Source organism: Monopterus albus, unplaced genomic scaffold (genome assembly GCF_001952655.1).
Source record: "Monopterus albus unplaced genomic scaffold, M_albus_1.0 scaffold52.1, whole genome shotgun sequence".
Taxonomy (NCBI): domain Eukaryota; kingdom Metazoa; phylum Chordata; class Actinopteri; order Synbranchiformes; family Synbranchidae; genus Monopterus; species Monopterus albus.
The window spans coordinates 2874677-2885584 of NW_018127932.1; the positions used below are offsets into that span (position 1 = coordinate 2874677).

General features: G+C 41.1%; 1 protein-coding gene and 1 long non-coding RNA gene across 6 annotated transcripts in view; one reads left to right on the forward strand and one right to left on the reverse strand.

Moving 5' to 3' along the window:
- The window catches only part of LOC109961157 (uncharacterized), a 48958-nt gene extending 42449 nt beyond the window's left edge, over window positions 1-6509 (forward strand). Inside the window, exons 3-4 of the long non-coding RNA XR_002275101.1 lie at window positions 5504-5547; window positions 5771-6509. This is a non-coding gene — a long non-coding RNA (uncharacterized LOC109961157). The remainder of the gene's footprint in view (window positions 1-5503; window positions 5548-5770) is intronic.
- meis1b (Meis homeobox 1 b) overlaps window positions 1946-10908 on the reverse strand; it is a 188138-nt gene continuing 179175 nt past the window's right edge. For all 5 annotated transcript variants that reach the window (XM_020601805.1, XM_020601808.1, XM_020601807.1 and 2 more), the window contains one exon: window positions 1946-3786. The gene's annotated coding sequence lies outside the window, so the exon portion shown is untranslated. The remainder of the gene's footprint in view (window positions 3787-10908) is intronic.

The following is a 10908-nucleotide window of genomic DNA, read 5'->3' on the forward strand; positions in this document are numbered from 1 at the left end:
TGCTCGACGCAAAATATTCATATAAGCATGAAATAAGGATCAATTCTGTTCCAGCTCGAATTGTCCAAGTTGCCTGTTGTAACTATAATGGGCATAAGTATCTGTTGTTGTGTGAGGAAGACGGACCTGCCCGGGCACCTCCACTGCTCTGGGACACTCTCTGCTCCATTCATTACTCTGACAGTTCACTCCGTGGTCAGCGTGTGTGTGTGTGTGTGTGTGTGTGTGTGTGTGTGTGTAAGACACACACACAGGGGAGAGGCTTAGTGACCGACTTAAAATTACAGTTTGACTTTCAGGTTTTCAAAATAGCACAAGTCAAACATCAGTTTCCTACGTAAAACGGTTTTAAACTACACAAGGCACAAACTTAGGTTCACATGTCAGCGGTTTGAAATGTAGGTCAACTGGAACAAAAATGTCCCTGAACAGGCAAAATTAAAATAGTTTAAAGGTTGTTTCAAAACCTCTAATAAAATAGAGCCAAGTTGCATTCATACTCACAATGAAAAAGTACATTTGTATAATAAGCACATATCATTTATATTTAATCAAGTATTTAGGCTTCAAAATCTAAAAAAAAAAAACGTTCAAATGTTCAGGAGTGAAGCAAATTAATCGCAATTTTAAGAATTTAATTGGATCAAATGTCTGTCTTGATTCTGTGAACAGTAGTATCTTGTTTTAAGAACCCGACACTGGGTTCAACAAAATTTCTTGAATGAAAATGCAATGAATAAATAAATTATTTCACCAGAGTGGCACCTATTTTGAAAACCGTTTCAAGCAAAATCTGCTTTTCATTAGAAATTTAAGATCAAAGGACATGTAAAGTGTATTTTGGAGTATTTATGCAGGGCACTCTTCTACTGCAGCCACATAATCTTTGTTAATAGTCACAGTTTTCCACTTTAACAAACTTCCAAACCCGTTTTTGCGCGTTTTATGCGTTTTTGTAGGCCCGTGCGTAAAAGCAAGGCTTGTGCTGTGCGCCATCGCCAAACGTCGCTGCCCCTGACAGTTACCAGGCCTCCCTAAAGAGGGCAGTCAAGCATTTTTCCTCAGTCTCCACAACTCCCAGCGGCCACAGGCTCAGGAATTCACATTTCACATCCTCGGATTTTCCAGCCATGGTGGAGAGGCGAAGCAATTAAAATGTCGCCTGGGTTTTTTAAGAGCGTGTCTTTTTTCCTCTTTCTTCTTTAGTGTAAATAGCATTCACTTCGGCAATGGCTATAAAAACACAATAGTTGCGCGGAGGGGAGATAGAAATAGAGAGGGAGAAGGAGGGAGTATTGATTTATACGCGCATATTGTTATGGATAAAACAGACTCTCTCTTGTTCGCTGTTTTGGGGGAAAAACAAGACACTGACTTTGGGATCCAGGGCTGCATTCCTAAATGTATCAATTAGACAAAACTCGCTCGGCTCTACTCTTCATGTCTCCTCGGTCGGCTCAGCCTCTACCTCCTGAAATGCAGCGTATCCCGGAGACACATCGGCTGCAGAGCGCGGAGCTTTACTAAGCGGAGCCCTTTGACTGCGGGCAACAAGGCGTGAGGGAGAACTAATCCTTTCATTTACATGTTTGTAGCAATTTTACCTAAATGAATTTTAATGCCAAATGAAGGATAATTCGCTTTCTTGCCGAGTCCCCCCCCGCCCCCCTTCCTCGCCCCCCGTTTCAATGTGTGAAAAATATAGCATAGCGCATGCATTAGCTGCACATAATCCATAGCAGTTGTCAGGTTGACTTACGTGCATGTTCCTTTAAGTATAAATGTACATTTGCCTTTTTCAGTGGGCACCTGTTGACATGTAAACATGTTTGTGCCTAATTTAGTGTCACCACCTCATTTGTAAGATTTCGGCTTTTAGTTAAATTATATATCATATCTGCATATAGAAACATAATGTAAGACTAGTTATGAGTTCTGTTATTTGAACAAAAAGTATTTATTTACAACACAGATGTACATATATACCCTTCAAAGTAAAAGCATAAGAATCATGACTTGTCTTCAAAGGAATCTTAAAGATGTGCGTTATACATATTTGAAGCAATGGATAATGGATGCATTGATAACCCACACAAGCGCGCGCGCACACACTCATGCACACGTTCCCCCCACATACACACAGAGTGATTTTTACATTCTCTCTTGTCTGCCAATCAGCATACATCATCTGGTTAAATCAAAATGAATGGACTGTGGTATAAATGGTATTTCCCAAAGCCTCTGCCTCTCCCTGTGATCCGGCCACATCAAATACTGAAGGGAAGGGAACCCACTGGCCATGCCAGTGCCCCGTCTTGTGATAGGAAACACATTAATAGGACACTAGAATAGACTTTCAGAGGCCCTTAGTCATAGACAGAAAAAAAAAAATCAGTAAACGTTTGTGGGACACAAATTTGTGGTTTCCCATCCACTGTGAGTTTTCTTTTTTTTCCAGACTGAGCATTAAATGAAACTCTGCAGCCTGTCTTGATGTTGACACCTACTGTACATTCTGTGTCTATCCTTGTGTGAGTATAAAACAGATGAAATGAAAAATTGGACAGTAGCAACTGGACTAAAAACCTTGGGTATCAAAAATGTTAACTAGTCAGAAACAGTTTGGAGTTAATCAAATGAGTTTTAAAGAGAGGTTCATGACTGAAATTGTCAAAGAATTTTCTTTACCTATATTCCCCCAGTAAAGGAACATACAACTGCTATGAAAACATAAAAAAAAAAATCACTAAACTCACACAAGGTGTAGACACAGCCACAGTGATACAAGTTAGTTGCACCATGCATGTAGGTGGAATGGGTCGCATTAAAAAACAAAATCAGAATCACAAAGGACATCTGCACAGCCATCACACTCTCTTACCATCCAAATAACGGCCTGTGAGAAATGACAGATTGTCCATTTATTCACCTAGTTTTTTCTTTTAAAAAATGCATTGTGACTTAATGGAGGGAGGGGGCAGAAGGTCAGATCTGAAGGAGCGATGGCACACACAGTGTGGAAAGAAAACAGAAAAAGAGGAAAGTTCACATCCTTTTTAAAAAAATCTATTAGAAACAACATAATATGCAGAACAATACAATAGCATTTACAATACTTAAATTCCCAGTTCTTGTGAGAGTCCAGCATCATTTTACAACAGTATACAGTATATTTTTTCTCCACTCATTTCCCAAAGTAGGGGTTGATATAGTTACACTTTTAATTTCTTTTCTCTTGCTTTCCCTCCTTCCATGTTTCAATCCACTGTATTTTGAAAGGGCACCTCTTTTGCTTTGTGAGTGTCCTGTCCGATACAGACATTGGCTTCTCCTTGGTTTAATTCCATCATCCACAAGATTGGAGTGCTCTTCACAGGAAGTCTCTTTTATTTGCCAAAGAGTCTAGAATATATCACCAGGTGCCACTTTCACCGAAGGTACAGGAAAGGACCCAGTGCGTCATCTATGCTTGCAATCGCAGTCAGTTTCAGTGGAGGAATCCAGGTGAACTAGTGGGCAAAGGCAAACGGGCAAAGTGTAGTGCCCATCAGAGAGGAAGCAGGGGTCTGTCAGGACAGGGGGTCATCTGGGTTGGGTGATGTTGGATCTTCTGTGCTACATTGTCGCGTTCCATGTTGCAGATATCAGCCAAATAAACTGTTGTTGGGTCCCGGAGGTGGACAGAGAGTTAGCTGCTGTTTCTTGTCGTCAGGAAGTTAGGGAGTCCCGTTCCCATGCTGTGTAGGCCTCTGTGAGACAGGTGATCCCCTGGTTTGCCCTGAAGTTCTGAGGAAAGACAAGATCAAAGTGGTTTGGTTAATGAATTTGCATTAGGTGAGTGTTTGGCCCCAGAATTAGTTTTCTGTAGGATGAAACCCCTTAAAATAACTGATCAAATGTTGAGCAAACAAGGTTGCACTTGGCAGCAGTAATACATAAATGTATGAAGTTTAACAAACCAAAAACCCCAGTGTGTGCATCATTCAAAGTCATCGTAATATTGTCAAGCTCTGAACATGTTGGCATATTGTCTCCACCACTGGAGCAGAAGGCATTTAATTGTTAAAAGAAAACTATTGAATGAGTTAGATGTCATTAATCATTCATTAAATAGGACAATAGATCACACTAGAATTCAGAATGCAGGCACTCGGGTTACATTTTCAGGCCAATAGCACATGAACATGGCCGGCCTCATGATAAGTCCCCGAAGGAGCAGTTATAGTACAGCATGTGGCAACTGCTTCAAACCCACTATAGTGTTAACCTGGGTCAGAATACAGACCCAAGCCTGTCCTTCTCCTAGTCTGTGTGGCTGTATGAGAGAGAGAGAGAGAGAGAGAGAGAGAGAGAATGTACTGGAGGGTTTAGTGAGTTAATCCTACATCCTCAGTAATGCTACTTTAACAGTAGCAAAGGACTTGGACCAAACACACATGATCGACCTCAAGTGACAGCAAGGAATAGTACTTAGCATGTCCTGGATAATCTGTTTAACTGGTCTACAAAGAAACTTCTGATTTATCTTGTGATTGTCCACACTTAGTTAAATAGATGACTGCACAAGAATAAGTCAATTTGATATTAAGGTGGCATACAATTCAGTCTTGTTTTATAGGGGTATCAATTAAAAGATCTAGAATGTATTGCATTTACCTTTTTATGTAACACAGGGGTGGGCAATTCCAGTCCTCAAGGGCCACTGACCTGCTGCTGATTACCTGGCTCAGGTGTGTTCAGTCAGTCAGAAGCTGGAAGATACCATCTTAGATGAAAGTGGAGTGAGGAAAGAAAGTGAACTGGTCAGGCAGGGATAGTTGGAAAACAAGCAGGACAGCTAACATATCATCCAAAACTCTTAAAATGGTGCAACCTGTGCATGCTTACAAACTAGGAGGTGCAGAGAACACAGTATCTGTATTTATTTATATTAGAATAAAAGTGAAAAGCATAACAATCCTGTTTTTGTTTATGTTACACTTATTTTAGAATATTAAAGTGTTAATATAAGGGTAAGTTACAGAGCTAACGTCGGGAATGCCAGCCTAATTTCTTCCTGGTTAAACAAGCTCTGCTGCATCTGTGTTCTAAGTAGAAACAGTGGCACAGCAACTTTGCGAGAACAGCTATAAATAGCACTCTGTTTCTCCAGTGTGATATCTGCAACCATGTGACACAGACTGACTGAGCAGCGAGCACAGTGTAAACTAGCTAGTAACTGCACTGCCAGAGCTAACATAGACTAATCTCCTCCTCGCGGTCAAACAAGCTCCCCTTCACATATTGCAGGACTGACAGGAAAACAAAAGACAATTAACATTATAATAAACTTCCTCAGCAGACCAGTTAAGTTAAATAACTGATATAATTGATAATAATTGATATAACTGGCTTAGCAACATACTATATTTTGCTGAATGTCTATATTTTAATCAGGCTGTGTTGCTCCTCTTCACTCTGTGCTCTCTCTCTCTCCCCTCCACTCTCTTATTGTCTTGTCTAGGTCAGCACAAGCAGGTGGAGCATAAATACTCAGCATGCTCACAGGTATGAGGATCATCAGCTATTTTATAATTCTTTTGTTTTTCTCCCCAAACCAGTTTTTAAAATATTTGTAGGAAATAAATATCTGTAATCCACTATTTGTGCTTTTCCAAATACTATATTTGTATTCGACTCCACCTCTATAACAAAGGACCTCATACAATGAAAAATGAAGTAAATAAATCCATCTTCACCTTCTTCCCTCTCTACATTCTTCTCTCTAAAGCCAACAATAGCTGCCATCCATCTCTGCAGTTGCAAAGTCACTCCCAAGAAGCCACAGCCATTGTTGTCAAAACCAAAGTGGAAAGGTAAGGCTTACAGCCGCCTGTCACCTGAGAGCACCCAGGGCCCATCCACGTGTTCACCGCAGGCACAAGTGGGGCTCTACAACTGACACAAAGGCTGGCAGGGAAGAGGACAAGGAAGTGCAGTGGATGGAGGACAATAGAGGAGTTAACACAAGGGCCCTCATTTGTTTTTCCCCTCATCAAACTGTTTTCACCTGGGCTGCACGGAGTCAGACCCTCTCCTGAAAACTGCCATACTATAGCATATCGTAATAATGGGGTCTGACCACCTCCCATAAAATGTCTTACTGTAGTATATCGTAAAAATGAAGTCCAACCCTATCCTGAAAAAAATGCCTTACTATATATAGTATGTGGTAAACTACCTACTGTAGTCCACACCAGCTATTGACTGCACCCTGACAAGGAAACAAACCCCAGCCTGCTGTGCCAAAGTCACCGCTGAGTTATCCGCCCACTGTATAGGCACACATTTAGAACTTTTACTTGTTTCTGCTACTGGTCAATAGGGCTTAGCGTCTGGAAAATTGTAAAAAGGCTGTAGGACAGAGCTAGCAAGTGAGTGATGTCCCCGACTCTAGCTTGTCTCATTCAAATTAATGGAGAGGCAGAGAAATGTCCTAAATCAACATAAAAACAACCGTGATAATTCAAAAACCGTACAAAAAAAGATGCAAAAATGCAAATGAATAGTTGAACTTGTTGTGACTTGTTTAAAGGTTGAATGGTTTTTCTAGCTTAAAGTATGCTGAAGCTATTTGGGCTGAAAGAGGAGGAAGATTCTCCCACAGACTTCCATTATAAAAAAATGTTGAAAAAAAGCTTAATATTTTCTGGTGGAAATTTTACAAGCTACCCAGCAGTATGTACTGTAAAGTAGTTAAGATTATAATTATATAAGCTCATTAAAACTTACTCCCCATTTATCAGCTGCAACATTAAACACCGTGTACACAATAGCACAGAGGTGGCCAATTCTAGTCCTTGAGGGCCACTGTCCTGCTTGTTTTCCCAACTATCCCTGCCTGACCTGTTGCTGATTACCTGGCTCAGGTGTGTTCAGCCAGTCAGAAGCTGGAAGATACCATCTTAGATGAAAGTGGAGTGAGGAAAGAAAGTGAATTGGTATCTTCCAGCTTCTGACTGACTGAACACACCTGAGCCAGGTAATCAGCAGCAGGTCAGGCAAGGATAGTTGAAAAACAAGCAGGACAGTGGCCCTCGAGGACTGGAATTGGCCACCCCTGAGTAACATATCATCCAAAACTCTTAAAATGGTGCAACCTGTGCATGCTTACAAACTAGGAGGTGCAGAGAACACAGTATCTGTATTTATTTATATTAGAATAAAAGTGAAAAGCATAACAATCCTGTTTTTGTTTATGTTACACTTATTTTAGAATATTAAAGTGTTAATATAAGGGTAAGTTACAGAGCTAACGTCGGGAATGCCAGCCTAATTTCTTCCTGGTTAAACAAGCTCTGCTGCATCTGTGTTCTAAGTAGAAACAGTGGCACAGCAACTTTGCGAGAACAGCTATAAATAGCACTCTGTTTCTCCAGTGTGATATCTGCAACCATGTGACACAGACTGACTGAGCAGCGAGCACAGTGTAAACTAGCTAGTAACTGCACTGCCAGAGCTAACATAGACTAATCTCCTCCTCGCGGTCAAACAAGCTCCCCTTCACATATTGCAGGACTGACAGGAAAACAAAAGACAATTAACATTATAATAAACTTCCTCAGCAGACCAGTTAAGTTAAATAACTGATATAATTGATAATAATTGATATAACTGGCTTAGCAACATACTATATTTTGCTGAATGTCTATATTTTAATCAGGCTGTGTTGCTCCTCTTCACTCTGTGCTCTCTCTCTCTCCCCTCCACTCTCTTATTGTCTTGTCTAGGTCAGCACAAGCAGGTGGAGCATAAATACTCAGCATGCTCACAGGTATGAGGATCATCAGCTATTTTATAATTCTTTTGTTTTTCTCCCCAAACCAGTTTTTAAAATATTTGTAGGAAATAAATATCTGTAATCCACTATTTGTGCTTTTCCAAATACTATATTTGTATTCGACTCCACCTCTATAACAAAGGACCTCATACAATGAAAAATGAAGTAAATAAATCCATCTTCACCTTCTTCCCTCTCTACATTCTTCTCTCTAAAGCCAACAATAGCTGCCATCCATCTCTGCAGTTGCAAAGTCACTCCCAAGAAGCCACAGCCATTGTTGTCAAAACCAAAGTGGAAAGGTAAGGCTTACAGCCGCCTGTCACCTGAGAGCACCCAGGGCCCATCCACGTGTTCACCGCAGGCACAAGTGGGGCTCTACAACTGACACAAAGGCTGGCAGGGAAGAGGACAAGGAAGTGCAGTGGATGGAGGACAATAGAGGAGTTAACACAAGGGCCCTCATTTGTTTTTCCCCTCATCAAACTGTTTTCACCTGGGCTGCACGGAGTCAGACCCTCTCCTGAAAACTGCCATACTATAGCATATCGTAATAATGGGGTCTGACCACCTCCCATAAAATGTCTTACTGTAGTATATCGTAAAAATGAAGTCCAACCCTATCCTGAAAAAAATGCCTTACTATATATAGTATGTGGTAAACTACCTACTGTAGTCCACACCAGCTATTGACTGCACCCTGACAAGGAAACAAACCCCAGCCTGCTGTGCCAAAGTCACCGCTGAGTTATCCGCCCACTGTATAGGCACACATTTAGAACTTTTACTTGTTTCTGCTACTGGTCAATAGGGCTTAGCGTCTGGAAAATTGTAAAAAGGCTGTAGGACAGAGCTAGCAAGTGAGTGATGTCCCCGACTCTAGCTTGTCTCATTCAAATTAATGGAGAGGCAGAGAAATGTCCTAAATCAACATAAAAACAACCGTGATAATTCAAAAACCGTACAAAAAAAGATACAAAAATGCAAATGAATAGTTGAACTTGTTGTGACTTGTTTAAAGGTTGAATGGTTTTTCTAGCTTAAAGTATGCTGAAGCTATTTGGGCTGAAAGAGGAGGAAGATTCTCCCACAGACTTCCATTATAAAAAATGTTGAAAAAAAGCTTAATATTTAAAAAAGTATAAAAGAAAAAACAAAGTTAAAAAAAAGCCATAATGTCATTAAAAATCTGAACATTTTGATATTTGAATGGTTTTTCTAGCTGAAAGTATGTGGGAGGAGTTGAGTGGCAAAAAAACGTATAGAAGAATAATAAAGAACCGGATAACAATAGTGTGGATGCTTACTCAGCATCCACACAATTAATTCTGCAGCCCTTAGATAACTGTTGTCCTGAAACTGAAAATTAGAGTTTTCAGGGGCCGCCCTTTGAAGAAAAGCAGGGGAGAGCACGAAGGGAAAGGGGGCAAGGGTCAGCTGAGTCATTCTCGTCACTATCAAAGGCTCGGCCCACTTCTGCTTCACTGGATGGGCTTCATCTCTGCTGACAGGTGTATTGTTTCGCAAAGGGATATAAGCTCTGCAGTCGTCATTGGGTGGAACGCATTAACACTCCTCACTAAGCAGGACTAATTGGCTTTAGTTTTAACTAATGTTGCAGTGTGACTGTAAGGCACACCTTCTGTATGAAGGCTCAGCACTCCCCAGCAAAATAACCGCTCAATTTAGCCCCACGGTAACAAAACCTCAACTCTGCTAATGAAAACTACTTATAAAATATAATGAACCTAAGCTCTCTTAATCAAATAAGATAAGTGTCCTTCCCCCTCCCTCACGTAATAACCTATTAATTTAATTGGTTATGAAAGAAAATAACACATCACTTACATTTAATTGACCTAGAAAGTAAAGTAGCAATATTTGACGGATTCAAGCTAGCAACGGCTAGCTGATGAGGCTGCAAACAACTATTCAGGAGGAAGAGTAGACATATTTCACCATCACTTTCCCAGCATCTTTTCTTTTCTTTTCTCCCTCATCCTCCCTTACTTCCTCTATTCACTCCTCCTTGTGATTTACTCTTCATTGGCCCTCCCTCTTTCTATCTGTCCCCTCTGTCTTTTCCCTCTACTGTCTACTTGCTTCTCTGTGCTTTGCCTTGTCGCAGAGGATTCCTCTGGTGGCCCAATTACAAGATTCAGCAGGCAAATTGAGGCTGTTTAAAAGCAAGGTCTGCTGGGAAGGCTAGCAGCTGCTGGAAAGAGGCTTCTTGGACACGGCAACCCAGCCGTCATGTTTACACACTCTCACACATAAACACAGACACACGTCATTGTGAAGCACAGGCTTTCTATTATCATGTTTCCCAGCATTTCCAAGCTGAAAGATGCCATTCGATGTGAGATTTTCTCTTTGTTTCAAGGTTGCACAAGCTCAAATGCACACACATTCTGTGGAGGGTTAATGGTCTCTATTTTTGTAAACTGAATAAGTCAAATCCATTGGTCACACCTCTGGTGATGGCATATTTAATTTGGATTTAGTCAATTAGGCCCAGCTAAGCTCCATACCCTGCTGGCTACCTCCTCCATTTTGCACTAGTTTGTGTCCCCTCCCTGTGCCAGGAGTAATCCTATTACCATACACACATATGGACATGCATACTGTAGGCACACATACGTTGTTATAAGGATATTCCACATATAGACAAATGTATGTCTTTCACATATGAATGTCTGCGTAAGGTAGACACGTACCCTATCAGGTATACACACACACACACACACGCACACACGGTGTACAAACACACAGGAAACAATGATGTTTCAGAATGATTGGACCCATAGCCACACACTGTGCACTGTGACAACACCAACCCTGTATACATCCAGAATTATGTGGGAGTCTATTTGGCCCTGGGGCAAGAGAGGGGGGAGGGAGGGAAGAGGAGGTGAGAAAGGGAGAGAGAGAGAGAGAAGCAGAGAATTAAAGAGAAACAGAAAAAAGGTGTTTGTGTGAAAGAGAGAGGATGAAAATTGACAGTGAAAGAAACCACAAACAGGGAGAGTGAGGAGTAGAATGGGGGGTGGTGGGGGTGGTGGTGGTGATGGGGCTCCTCTAGCTGGTTA